Source organism: Notamacropus eugenii, chromosome 1 (genome assembly GCF_028372415.1).
Source record: "Notamacropus eugenii isolate mMacEug1 chromosome 1, mMacEug1.pri_v2, whole genome shotgun sequence".
Classification (NCBI taxonomy): Eukaryota; Metazoa; Chordata; class Mammalia; order Diprotodontia; family Macropodidae; genus Notamacropus; species Notamacropus eugenii.
Window position 1 is genome coordinate 470,268,917 of NC_092872.1, and position 14,761 is coordinate 470,283,677.

Below are 14,761 nucleotides of genomic sequence, written 5' to 3' on the forward strand. Positions count from 1 at the left end.
TAAAATGTCACAAGGGCCAGCTGGAGTGGAGGACAATCCAGAAACTTAAACAGAGAGAAAACTGCTTGTTCATTCCATTTTCGTGATGCTTCAGATACAGAGACTGAGACCACTGCAACTTGTGCATGCATAAATACCGCCGTGAGACCATCATAGGAGAAACCAATGAAACATCTGTCATCACTTACCGATTTCGCTCTGACATCGAAGCCTGCTTTGGCGACCATTTCTGCCATCTCAAAATCACTGTGCTCCTCTGCCCAGTGGAGTGCTGACTAGGAATTCAAAAACAGATTGTCAATCAAAGCAGTTTTTGAGGATATCAGTCAAGTCACTGTCATCTGCTTCTCACAAGGATTCGTTTCAGGAGCTAGCTAGTTAAGTCTCTCTCTCTCTCACTCTCTCTCTCTAATAGAGAACAGGATCATCCAAAATGTTGTGCCTGCTAAACAGTGGCTATTTTGGGTGGAGGGGAAAGAGGCTGGGGTGGAGACAAGTGTATGTTAATCCTATCTTAAGGTTTACATGAAAATATAATTTCATCGCAGAAATAACAAGGCACGTGTTCTGTGGCTGGGTTACCCACACTTTTTATCTCACAAAACAGCTCCAGACTAAAAATTTGGATCTTAACCAGAAAACATTTCCAGTTTGTCAATAGTCAAACAGAAGTTGGAGTACATATTTGGCTCATTTGTTTTGAGACCAGGGCCTCTGCAAAGAAAGTGTGTCTTACCACACCCAGAGATCAACCACTCAAATGTCTGGTTCTCTATTTTGGCTTCAGAGCGTTGGGCTTAACACATCTGCCTGGTCTTCAACCAGGGAACAAACAAGCTAGTGTCCAAGTGTGAAAAGATCAAGCTCCTGGGACTAACTGGGGACTGGAGGTATTTGTTTTTGTCCTTGCTGTAGAATACAATCTGCACTTAATCAAAGTCCTGACCAAGCTTTGACCTTTTAAGGCTTTAGAAATAAACAGTTAAAAAGGAAGAATTTTGAGGGTGCTGGTGGTATAGACATGAAGCTGGGTAACTTGGTGACTGCTTTTTTTTCTTTTCCCAGTATCCCTTTCCATACACACCCTAATGGTATTAAACTCAAGACTAAAATAAAATCCAAATTCCCCTGCTGGAGGACTGTCATATTGCCTTGTCTGTCACATTCCACTTGCCTGATGGTTACCTGGGTTTTTTTTTAAAAAGGCTCCATTTCCAAACGCCTAATCTTCATATTTGTGACCCTCATTTGTCCCCCCAGCCATTTCCTCATTTGCCTACAGACAGACACCATTCTTCTCATCAGTCCTTCTCATTCCCCATTGACACTTGCTCTCATTGCTCCTTGCTGCAAAAAATCTGTGCTGTGAACACAGTTTGACATTTCCTGACATTTCATGAACTAATTACACTACAAATAATTAAGCATGTTCACATCTGTAACAAACGAAGGCAAAATGGTTGTCAGCAAGCGTGATTGATGACCTCCCTGAGACTTTATCTGATGAGATTCTCCCCACCATGGGCAGGAGCCCGGATGCCACTGTGTTTGCAATAATGCCTTCAGCCCTTTTCATCAGATCAAACCGATGAGATGCTTGAAGAAAAGGATGGGAAAATTAATGACTACAATGAAATATTTGCATTTTTTCCAGGGCTGGAAAAAACAATGAACAAGAGATGTGACAACCTCAATTATTTGGTGGTGCTAAGAGCTCAGAGACAGCTCCTGCTGGATAGAGCTGTTGGGAAGCCCGGGGGTGTCAGGTTGGCTGGAACAATGGCAGGTGACAAGGACAACACTTTTTAATGCTACCCAGACCCAGAGAACTCAGCTAAAAAGACAAATTACTGCAGCATTCTCTTATGGTGGGGAAAATTTGTCAGGTTTGAAACTTGCTTCTCTACAAATGCAGGACCCTGGTTTAAATTCAAAACAACAGCAGCAGCAACAACAAAAACAAACAATAAAAATCAAAAGCCTCTATAATGTGTCTTCCCTCAATGACATGCAAGGATGCGCTCCAAAGCTCCCAACTGATATGACTGCCAATTAACAACTGACTGTCTGTGCCGATCATGGTTTGGGTGCTCTCATTGTAGACACTGACCATTGTATAGAACAAATGTTCCTCTCCTCCCAAAAGAGCTCATTGGGAAGCAGCTCAATTCAACTATAGATTAGAGTTGGCTTCCTCTATGCTACAAGAAAACCCATTTCCAGCATTCTTATTGGAGATGCCTTCATACTACTATCTGTGAGATATCCTAAGAGATGGATTGTCCATCAGGTCATCCACCAGCCTCTACTTCCATCCTTCTCTAACTTCTCATCAGTATATGGAGGTGACTTTGGACTCTTAGCATTCAGGCTAGTGGACAAAAACTTCCGGCAAGGCCTCCTTTGATGGAAAGTCAAAGGGTTGTGTTTTAGCACTAGAAACTTGGCTTATCACTGAATATCTTTTATTTATTTGTTTTAGTTAGACACAGTAACTAACAAATATCACCCACTAAGGTGTGGAGGGATTGACTTGTAAAGGAGAGGGGATGGAATTATGGATCTTTTGAAATACAATAAAATCACAGAGCCTCTGTTAGGTAGATAGGAATTGCAATACGGACAGGATTAGTGATGAGAATAGGGATGGGGATGGAGATGGGAATGGGATAGGGATGGGTTTAGGGACTGGATCCATAATTTCATTGGTCTAGGGAACTCCCTTTGCAACTTAGAGTCTTAGAGGGTTGCCTAGACCACTGTTAGAACTGAGAGGTTGGAATAGACAAAATATAATGAACTCCACTGGCAAAAAGGAGGCTAAGAAACATACTTATGCACTGGTATAAGTATAGTGGAAAGAGTGAAGAGCTTGGAATCACAGTTATCACAAGTCTGTGGTTTCTACAGAGCAGAGTAGATACTAACCCTAACTGAGTTTGAATCCTGCATGATCTTGGCTAAGACATTTAACCTCTCTGGGCCTCATTTTTCTCATAGGTAAAATCAGAGGATTGGGTTAGATTATATCTAAGGCACCCTCCTGCTCTAGAATTAGAATTTGACTTAATTGTTTCTTGCAGCAATATACCTACAGCCCCAAATACCCAAGCTTGTAGAGAACAACTTTTGTAGCATAAAACAAGCTTCTTCTAGGAATTCTACCCTCTCTCCAAAAAGATTTCTTGATTTAAAATTTTAAATCCAAAAGACACAAGGCAAAGTGATTAGAAAAATAAACTAGATTATTTGAGCCATGATTGGAAGTGCACTATTCTGCTTGCCTTTGTCCACATTGGTTATTTCTATGGCGGTCTGCTCAAGCAATGTCAAAAGTAGTTTGTTCCTTCTCTCTACTTCTTGGAGCAGAATTTAGACTCTGAGTAGATCCAATCAGGGAAACCAGTATTTACACAATGGGAAGTGCAAAGTGTCTAGGTCATACAAGTATGGAAGATTCATTTTGCTCTGTCTTCACCCCAAACCATCATCCCATCACTCTTAGGTAGTAATGAGGAATCTTCTCCACTTAATATCTTCCATCTCCCCAATTCCTCCTCCTCCCAAATTTCTACAGTAAAAACAATTCACCAATAAGATATTCTTTTCCTACCATAGGAGAAATAAATCAGTGTAGCTTTTTGCTCTTTGTTCCTGTCCCAAGACTATGCAAGTGATTTTATGTCCAATCCCTTGCCTGAAAGGAAAATCAAAATATCTTGACTTTGAGTTTAAAGACTGAGAGATGCTGTAATGCTACTGATTGTGAAAGGAAAAATCCATGTGTAAATATTCCAAAGAAACTGACAATCTTCCAATACTTAAAAAAAATGATTTTAAGTGGGTTTTGTATTTTATTTCTTTCTGGGTTCAAGGAAAAGAAGATTTAAAAGAGTGGTAGCAGATCTTCTGTGAGGTTTCAGAACTTGAAGTATGGGTTTCCTTTTTGATTTTAGGTTTTTAAATTAGGTTTTGAAACCTAGATTTGAAGCAGGAGAAACTTTAAATGTCATTTAGTCCAACCTTCTCATTTTACTAATGAGGAAGTTGAAGTCTGGGATGGTGAAGTGCCCAAGGACACTTGGAGGAGAGAATTAAGTACCAGAGCCAAGATTTGAGTTCAGATTGCCTTATTGCAAATGCAGTCTTTATTTCACTGCATCATTGTTATCTTTTGTTTTTACCCCATAATCACTTGTTCTTCCCCCCTCCCCTCCCACTGGACCCCTTCCTCATAAGAAAGATAATCAAGCAAAGCCAACCCACGTGGCAACTGCACCTGTCAGTGAATACCCCATTGCACATTTGTAGTCTCCAACTTTCTAATAAGAAAAGAATGTTTCCATATCAGTTCTTGGGGGCTGAGATTGTTCTTTAAATTCATCTGGATTCTACAGCTTTTTAGTGCAATTACAATTTACATTATTGGAGTCACTGGTTGCATTGTTGGTTCAATTTTCTTCACTGAATATTGCTTCATACATGTCTTCCAATTTTTTCTGAATTAATTCATCTTTCTTATTTCATAGGGCACAGTTACGTTCTATTAGATTCATATACAATAATTTGTTCAGCCACTCCCTAATCAATTGGGATTCTTTTTTTTCTTTTCTTTTTTTTTAACAGTGAAGGTTTAAGGCCGTAGAATTTTTTTCTTCTCTATCAATCTTAGAACTGTTGCGTTTCTCCAGAATTTGAATGGATTGCTCTAAATATACTTTACAGTTTATTGTTGTAGTTTGGTTTTGGGCAATAAATCTGTGAATTTCTTGACCTTCATCTGACAACCTGACTTCGCTAGCTGCTAATTCCCTTTTACAAAACAAATTGCATCAGCCACATTCACATTTAGCCAACTGCAGTTTAAATTGTTTTTGTGCTTTCTTCTAAGTTCCTTCTCCAGATTAAATGATGCTGCACTGAACTACCTGCTCTTGGCTGGAGTGGGCAAATACAACATGATTACGATGGATTCTGGAATTGGGTAAGTACTGTATCAGTGTCCTCTCTCGAAAATAGGTGACATGTCATGGGATATTAAGGATGGCCATTTAATGTAAAAACTCCAATAATACATGAGTTAAATGGAGAAAATGAGAGAAAGCTTTTAAGCATTCTCCCAAGACAGATTGTAGGATAATATTATTGTGCACGCAAGAAATGCTGATTGACACTGTCAGGAGGCCATTACAGTGGGATTGTATAAAATCATTATAGTAAAAAGCATTTCGAAGCCGCAGTCCATGAGAGCAAGCAGTAACATATAATGAATTATCAATAAAGAACTGGTGATTCAGTTCTATTACATATGAATAGAAAGCTTCCTGTTATATAATTTTAATCTGCCACTCTGATAAATGACTTGAATATTGAGTGCCCTTTCAGGTATTGTGGAATTTCCAGTCTGGAGTTTGCCAAAAGCCTGTGATTTTTATAGAGCAGAATGGAGACTCCAATTGTGATAGGGGAGCATTGCTTTAGTCTATTTTAATTGAAATGTTTTTTTCATGGAATCAAATCTTTCTAAAAATAGCAATTCATTTTTCATGTGTTTATTGAAACAGCAAATTCCTGTTCAGTAATTCAATTGAATTTTTTTTAAAGTTCAGTGAGAATACCTCCTCTTCTCACTCTAACTGCCACTCCCCTTTCTTCATACCCCTTGTTCATCCTCCACCCCTACCCCAATGCACATGCACATGCACACACATATACATATACAACACACACACACACACACACATCCTTCGTTCAGATACCTGACTCCGAGTAGAAGGCAGAATCCATGCTTAAGGTATAGCTATTCATCTAAAGAACAAGATGGCCAAATGTGGGAGATAACAAGGCATAATGGAAAGTACTGGATTTGGAGTTGCTGAATCACATTCCCCTTGCTCTGCTATTAAATATCTGTGTGACTTTGGGGAAATCCCTTAACCTCTCTGGGCCTCAAGTCTCTGATCTATAAAATGAAGGGGCTGGCCTAGAAAAGCACTGAAGTCTTTCCAGATCTAAAGTTACAATCCTAATCCTTTGATGTATGTATGTGTACATCAAAAAACCAACACAAAGCCTTTTTAGTGACTACACTGATGAGCTTCACTGTCATATTTCCAAATAACAATTTTCTCCTATGGAGTAGCTTGTTTGCCTCAGTTTAGGCTTTAGAAACCAAGTGTCCTTCCTCTCTCTTTAACTGGGTTGAGTAAAGGAATGCTGCCATGTATCTGTTTAGCCCGGTGCAGTGGATAGAATGGAGGGCATGAAGACTTGTCTTCAAATCTTGCCTCTTTCATTGGCCAGCTCTGTCACTATGAGTAAGTGTCATTTAAACCTCTTTGGGCTTCAGTTTCCTCATCTATGAAATGGAGAAAAATAATACCTTTAGGTACTTATTTCAAAGGGCTGTTGCAAGATTCAGATGAGATAATATAGAGAGAGGGAGCTTTGAAAACTTTTAAGCACTCTATGAAGACTTCTCTTTTTCCTCTTCCTCCTCATCCTCCTCCATCATCTTTGTTGTCTTTTTCGTCTTCATCTTCTTCTTCGCACCTAAGACATTCCCATGTTCCTCTGACCTAAGACTTAGCCTAAGATTCCTTCCAACAGATTCAAAGCATACAAGCAGAACCAGAAAAACATTATATAAAATGACTATAACAAGGCAAACGACAGGAACAAACTAAATGCTGTTTAATTATCATGACCAAGGTAGGCCCAGAATAAGTGATCAGAAAAGGTACCTCATCTCTCTTCATTGGAGGGCTGGGAAACTATGGGTGTAGAAAACTGCCTGCATCAGAGTCAATTGAAATGCTTGTAAAGAATGTTTTCTCTTCTTCCTCATTTATTCTTTGTTATGAGTGATGGCTCTGAGTAAAGGAAATGAGAAGGATATATTTGGAAATGAAGATGAAGTAAAAACAAAAGGTATTGATAAAAAAAATTTTTAAGTTTTTCTTTAGGTTTCTACTTCTGTGTGCATACACACACACAGGAGCACACATGCACACACACTTATGTCTCACATTGAACTGGTCACAGTATACAGCGCTTGACTTCTGGTAGATTGTATGCCTCAGGTATTGAAATATTGTACAGTCAATGGAACTGGTCTTTTTAGCACAAACCACTATTGAGGTAGGAGTAATCTATTTACAGGTATAAGGGGGAACCCTTTCTCTCATTAGTCAGCTTTTCCATCTAATCAATTCCATGTGTATTTATCAAGGAGGCAAGGACTCATTTTTCGGGAGTCATACTTCCAATTCTAGAAAGTTATACCAAGCAACAACTCTTAAGTCATGATCTTTTGATCATAAATTGCAAAATTAATAGTAAGAATAATAATATGTCATTGTCCATTGTATTCAAACTATGCCATAATAATATCTAGTAATGTAGCCATGAAAATAAGTGCAGGTTCCAAGGTCAAGAGCCTGCCTAAAAGAGACCAGGCTGAGGTCAAGTAAGAGTTTTAATTAAAATTAAAAACAACCCCTAGTGTGGGTATCATATAACTTTTGGTGCATTACTGCCATTATTGTTTCCATAAACATATGGAAGCATATGGTGGGGTGGGGGGAGGAAATGTTTTTAGGGGATATGTGAGTATATGTGTATGTATGTGTGTGTCTGTATGTGTCTATTTGTCACAGCTAAACTCTATTAGCTAGACAAGATTCTTCAGTGATCCTCAGATGAGCAGACTCTTCCTTTAATGACAATTCTTTCTCAATTAGTGATCATCAATAGGGAAATACCTAAAAAACATGGTATATGAATATGATAGAAGATTTCTGCACTATATGAAGCAATAAATAATATAAAGGTAGGGATGGAAACCCCCATCAGAATAATTTGGACACAAATGGCCCCAACTTCTAATTTATATCAATCAATCCACCCTACCAGCCCCCTCCCACCCCAATCAACCAGGAAGACCTAGATTTCTAAATGGAATTAATCAATTAATCAATCAAAGGTGTAAACTAGATATAAACAAGTCCTTAATCCATCTGGGAGGAGGGAAGTACTTTGATTATTGGACAGAATCAGATGACACCACAAGTCAGTATATTGGGATTGGCTGAGGGAATTAGATGTCCATGAATATTACAGAAGGCTGGTTCAAAGTTGAGCAATCCCAGCAGGAGTATTCCATCAGAAACAATTCAACAGGGGAATTCCAGCATGTGCTAGCTTTCTGTGCTTTTCATCAGTAATGAGTCCAGTGGTGGTTGAGGGAATTGCCTTTGGAGAAGGGGAATATTGAGTTTCTTTCCTTCCCTCTTCCCCCATTGACCAGGTGACAATGGTGTGAAATTCAGAAGGTCAGAAGATTTGACCTTTCACTGACAACAGGACCAATATCCCCAGAGCAGCAGTGGTTGATGACATCTTCACTGGGAGCTGAAACACATGCCAGGGACAAACTAGGCACACTGAAGAAAAACTATACACACACCTATGTAATGCATGGATGTATATATGTATGTATGTATGTAAATATCTGGACTCTCTAGGAACATTGAGTGTTGGAGCTCAGGAGAGAACTGCACCTAAGGGGGATTTTATAAAGTCTCCATGAAGAAAGGAAAGGACATGCAGGAAAGAGGAATTGTGAGTTACTCCTTTGCCACATACCCTCTAGGTTGGAGCCCATTCTCCCAAGGGACCTTGTTGTAAAAGGGGAGAATGTATCCCTAGTTTGGAGAGACATTTTGTAACTACTATTCTTATTATACCATTTTTGTAAATACTCTTTTCTAAAAGCTAATTAACTCTACCTAACTAATTGACAATCACTGGAGACTACACTGGATAAGGGGTTGTGAGTGATAATACTAGAACCTACCTAGCCCCTCAGGGTTACTTCTAGAACCCACCATCTGGAGACCCAAACTGACAGTGTTAGTGGGAGTTGGGGAAGTAACTCTGGAAGGGGTGTTATAATATGAAGAATTCAGGGAAGCATGGAAGGATGCAAACTTATAGAAAGTGAGCAGAACCAGAAAAATAACACAGTAGTATAACAATTTAAATGATAAGAACAAAACCACATTAAAGAAGCCCCCACCAAACCTGAACAAAGCACAATTATAAAACCAGGCTTGCTTGTGAGGAAGAGATAATAAAATGATTCCCTTTCTTTGCAGTGGTAGAGATGATGGGTGTGGAATATTAAATACACCATTTGACTATTGCTATATTGGTTAACTTTGTTGAATAGCTGTTCCCCTCTTCTTTCTTTTTATTTTTTATTATGAGAGTAGGGAAGGGAACAGGGATACATTTGGAAATTAAGGTGATATAAAAAGAAAAGATGTCAACATTTTTGAAAGAAAATTAATGTATGGGTGGACTGAACTGGTAAATTGATAAGATGTATTTTTAGCTTTACTCTCTTATTTCTAAGGTTGAACTACTACTCATATTTCCATCTTCAATGGATCCATGATGTCATAGGTGTGGGTTTATGCTCTGTAGATCTTGACCCATCAGTGTTTTATCATCCTTCACAACAAGAAAGCAGGAAGTATCAGAATATTAAAAAGCTTTCTTCTGGTGTGCTGAGTATAATAACATTTAAATAAGTTCTTAGGTTGTAAACAGAAATTTCAAAACTGGCATCATTAACTAACTTGCTGAGAATTGAAGGATGCAAGCAAGTGAACATTAGCCCCAATTATATAGAGGAGGTAGTGTGGTTCAGTGGAAAAAGCACTGCTTCTGTAGCCAGAAGACCTGGATTCAAATCCTTCCTCTTATGATTACAACTTATATGACCTTGGGAAAGTAACAACTTCTTTGGGCCTCAGTTTCTTCCTCGGTAAAATGAGGGAGGTGAGGTTGGACCAAGTGGTCTCTGAGATCCCTTCCAGCTCTAAGATCTATGATCTCATAATGATGATGATGTTGACGATGGTAGCGATAGCTAGCATTTGTATAGTACTTCAGTATTTTCAAGGAGTTTTATCTCATTTTGTGCTCACAACCACTCTTGGATACTGATGCTATCATAATCTCCATTTTAGAGATAAGGAAATTGAGGCAAACAGAGGTTATGTGACTTGCCCAGGGTCACAGAGCTAGTGTCTGAGGCCAGATTTTAATTCAGATCTTCTTGACTTCAAATCCATCACTCTATCAACTTTGCCACTCCTTCTCCCTCCCCTATTCCATTTCTCAAATTTGAATTCTTTGAATAAGGATATGTATGAGCGAAAGTTATTCTATAATTAATCCAAATTAATACAAAGAATCTTGGTTCAGAAAAGCTACACTTTTGGGCTACAGCTTATTGAACCCATCCTAGAGCTAATCTAGTTGTCCCTAGATAGTATCCCAATGTTCTATGTGGAATCCCTGCTCTAGGAATCCGTGTGAGTCTTCCTCTTCACTGCCCTCCACTCCTAACTTTTGTTGCCCTGGGCAGGCTCCATCCAGCTTCTGATTGCTGGGATTTGGGGAGTCTAAGATTAGTACCCCCAACTCCAACCTATCAGGAACTTCGTGATATAGACATTGTTGAACAGCTCCTCCCATAAGCACTCCAGTTAATTAGATGGTGATAAGACTTTGCCCGTCACCTGAAGATCAATGCAGCTCAATGCAAATTTTTTACTCTCAGATTTCAATTTCATAAAATCTCCTGAAATCATCTTCAGGGGCCAAGAATACTTATTTTGATTTTAAATGGTCAGTTTGTAAAACATTGTCAATGCCTAAAACAAGACCAAGCTCAAAGCAATGATGCCTCTTAATTTGGAGAGAACACAGAATTTCCTGGAAAACATTTTAAGCTGGAAATTGCCCAACAGATTGACTTTATATTTCTTTTGTAGTCAATGTATTCCAGCTTCTGAACATTTTTGAGTAAGAAATCTCCCAACAACCAAAGCTTCTGTTCATCTCCTCCCTCTTCTCAGGGTAAACTGGGCTTAGCCTGCCAACTCAAATCCCTGAGGGGGAACCTAAAAGTAGCTGTACACTCCCATTATTTTTACCCCCTTTCATCCTGGTTTGAAAACTGCATTAATTTAGTTTGTTACTGCTTAAATTTCAATTTTGCCCTAATTCATTTTGTTGATATATCCTAAAAATCAAAACCATTTTCTTGATGCTTCAAAAAAAATCCTGTTAATGTAAAATACAAGTTTCAGCTGCTCTACTTGTTTATCCTAAGTACATAAGACTCTCCATTTTATAGCACAGAGAAAAAGTATGAACATGTAAAGATGTAGGGAAGGAGGAACCTAAGTAAGATTCAACATTATCCTATTACCATGGGAGGAAGCAGCTCAGAATTGGAGGTAGTGGGAGGAGGGCAGATGGGAAATCTTCTGCCTGGGATCTCAGGGAAAGAAAAAGGGGTCCAACACCTACAAGACACACAAAAAGAACTGGAATTGCAGAAGCAACAAAGCCAGGGTATGTTATGCTGTTTAAACAGTTCCCAAGCTTCAAAGTTTCTGCTCCCTCTCCCTCTCTCTCCTCTCCTTTCTGTTCCTCTTCCCCGCTTCCTGTCTTCTCTTCTCCACCCCAGCTACTTCCAAAGCATGGAATATATCCAAGAAGGGAGGAATCACTCTGGATAAAATGGAGATTGGATTTGGAGCATCTAATTTTGACTCAACACTAACTGGATAACCTTGGGCAAGCTACCACATCTGTACAATGGGAATATTAGCACCTACCTCACAAGTCATTTTTTAAAGTCAAATGAGATAATGTACGTAAAACATTTTGAAAACCTAAACCTTTCTAACCATATGCTGAGTGAGATGTGGCTTCTCTAAAGTAAGTACTTAAGAAATACTTCTTATATCAAACCTAAAGGCACAAACCAAGTGTGTATAAAAGAGCAATGAAGGTTCTCAAGGAACTCATTTTCCTAACTACTTATCAATTCAGCAGCCAATCAATAAACATTTATTGTGCCATGCTTTGTAGTGGGTATTTGGGATCATGGAAATGAAGCAGTCCCTGCCATCAAGGAGGAAGGGAAGAGGATAAACATTTATATAGTACCTACTATGTGCCAGGCACTATGCTAAGTGCCTTACAAATATCATCTCATGTGATCCTCACAACAACCCTGCAAGATAGGCGCTGTTATTATCCCCATTTTGCAACTGAGAAAACTGAAGCAAACAGAGATTAAGTGACTTATCTAAGGTCACATAGCTAGTGAGTATCTAAGACTGGATTTGAACTCAGATCTTCCTGAGGTCAGACTCAGGGTTCTATCTACGTGCTACCAACTGCCTGTGTAAGAGGCTTATATTCTATCAGATGAGATGTCATGTATATATTTAAGTGTTTGCAAAATATACATTCAAATTGGATCCATGATCTCACTGATTCAGGAGTACCCTCCAGTAATGGAGAGTGCTACCTCCCATGCTTGTGTATCCTGGGCTCTTGGTCATGTCCTCTGTTCTTCGCCATTGTTCTTTCATCATTGCGGGGAACACCCAGTGTAAAAACTCCCTTCACCTATAGAGCTTAAGGATTCATCTATAACTGATAGTCTTAGCTTGGAATTGCTTTGAGGAACTGAGAAGTCTCACTGACTTATCCACAGTCATGTAGCATAGGATTTAAGCCTGAATCTTCCTGACTTGAAGGCTACTCTCTGTGACATTAATAAAAGTTAAGCCCCAATAAGTGGCAGGGCATGATGGTATATTCCTAGAATTCCTGCCGCTAGGGCCCCAAGGGCCAGGAAATTGCTAGAGAGCATGAGTGCTGAGTTGGGTACCCACACTAACTTTGGTACCAGTCTAGTTGGTTGTTGTCCTTTGTGCTCAAAGAGAACCACAATGACATCTCTATGTCAAGGTCAAGGTGCAGTATGTCTGATTGTCTGATCAGACCAATATGAGCTTGGAAGGGTCTACCACAGGTTGGACACAAGTAGTCCATGTGAACATTTGGACTGGAAATGTGTCTCAATTTGTGCATCTCACTTTGATTTTAGGCTACTGCTCAAAATATTGATATAGTTTTTCTAGGGAAAGAGCTGGGGCCTCAGGCTGTCTAATGCAAGGCACACTAGCCCAAGTCAGAAATGGAGCCAACTGAAACTTCCACAAAGATATTAAATTAGCATTGAGTTTAGCCTGCGAGTGGCCTCTGCATTTCCAACCCAGGGGCGAGAGGGAAACTGTTGGAAAAACAAATAAACCAAGAAGCATGTTGGATAGGTTTTAGAAAAAGAGGGATGCCATCTTTGGAAGGAATAATCACTCCTAGTTCAGAATGTATCAAGGGAGGCTTCCCAGAAGAGGGGACACCTGAAGCTGGACTTGAAAGGAATGAATGATTTGGGGTGGGAACTGGTTCTAGAGATAAGAGTTCGCATGTGTAAATGAAGGAAAAGGCACCATGAAATGAGAGGATATTGGGGGGATACATTTTGGGTACAACACAGAGTATATGAAGGGAATAATGGGAAACAAAGTGGTAAAGTTTGTTTGGCACTTTATTGCAGAAAACCTACACTTCTGCAAACTAAAGAGGAATTTGTAACTTGTTCTGTAGACAATGAATGAATCATTTGATTTCCTGGAGATAGATGTCTTAACCTTTGTTCTCCTCTTGACTTCTCAGTTCTAAAACTCATATGGTCAGTAAGATCCATTGGAATTCATCAACTGAATATGTTGACCACCATGCAGTACATTGTGTGATGTTCCTTGATACATAGATCTTTCTAGCTTTGGAATATTAAGGGACTTGGGACTGGAAAGCAAGAGAAGATGCAGTCACAAGAAAGTGACATGGTATAGCCATGGCAAGAGGGTACCATGTTCAAAGGCAAAGTCAGAAAGAGAGTTACACCAAGACAACAATGGTGGTAGCAGTCTTGTCCTTTCTGATGTCACTATAAGTCTATTAACCCTACTCTGTGATGGGCTAGCCAAGGCCAGAGGTGATCAGTGTTCCCAACCAGAGTCTATACAGATTAGACAGGGAAAAAAACCCAGAAAATCCTATACGTGACAATTCATACTGGATCCCTGGTTCCATACCCTCCACTGAGATCCCAGATTAAGAGTCTTTGTCTCCACCTTGACAGTTCCTCTCACCTTTGTCTCCCCTTCCCTCCACGCCACCCCCTGTCTGATTCTATCACATAATCAGAAGATTCAAGATGAAGAGCTAGAAAGATCTTGATGACCATCTATCCTAATGCCTTCATTTTACGAATAAGAAAACTAAGACTCAGAAAGGCCAACGTCAGCTAGGTAGAAAATGGTGGAGCCAGGATTCAAACCCAGTTTCTTTGATTTTGAATCCAGCCCCCTTTCCACCATGCCATAGTGGAACATGGGGCAGTAACATGATTGAGACCCACACCATCATAAGAACACTATGGCTACTATTGGTTTCCTGCTGGATTAGGCTTATTTTAGAAAGAAAAATCCACATTGTCCTTAGAACCTGGAGATCAAACCTCTGGGGTTCTGGCTTTTTCCTGAGAGGATATAGAGATGCCCAAGAATGGTTCATTGATTCACATAATAGATTTCTTTAATATACCCATTACTCTGAGGTCCTAAGGGGAAAGGGCAAGGGAGGTCTGGGAGGAGTATGAATATATACAACTATAAAAACCATCATTAAGTTAAATGAAATCTAATGGCTCTGATATGTCCAGGGCCCACATTAAAGGGACAGGGTCAACACCCAGTTGCCACAGCACTGACTTTAAAAGGTGCTTCATTAAACTTTCCACTCACTAACCTATATG

The 14,761-nt window shown here is 39.5% G+C and overlaps 1 long non-coding RNA gene across 1 annotated transcript in view; it reads left to right on the plus strand.

Annotated features, from left to right (window-relative positions):
- The window catches only part of LOC140519335 (uncharacterized), a 24,559-nt gene extending 13,956 nt beyond the window's left edge, over positions 1 to 10,603 (plus strand). Inside the window, exons 3-4 of the long non-coding RNA XR_011972185.1 lie at positions 1 to 4,984; positions 8,309 to 10,603. The exon at positions 1 to 4,984 is cut by the window's left edge and continues 3 nt beyond it. This is a non-coding gene — a long non-coding RNA (uncharacterized lncRNA). The remainder of the gene's footprint in view (positions 4,985 to 8,308) is intronic.
- The last annotated feature ends 4,158 nt before the right edge of the window (positions 10,604 to 14,761 follow it).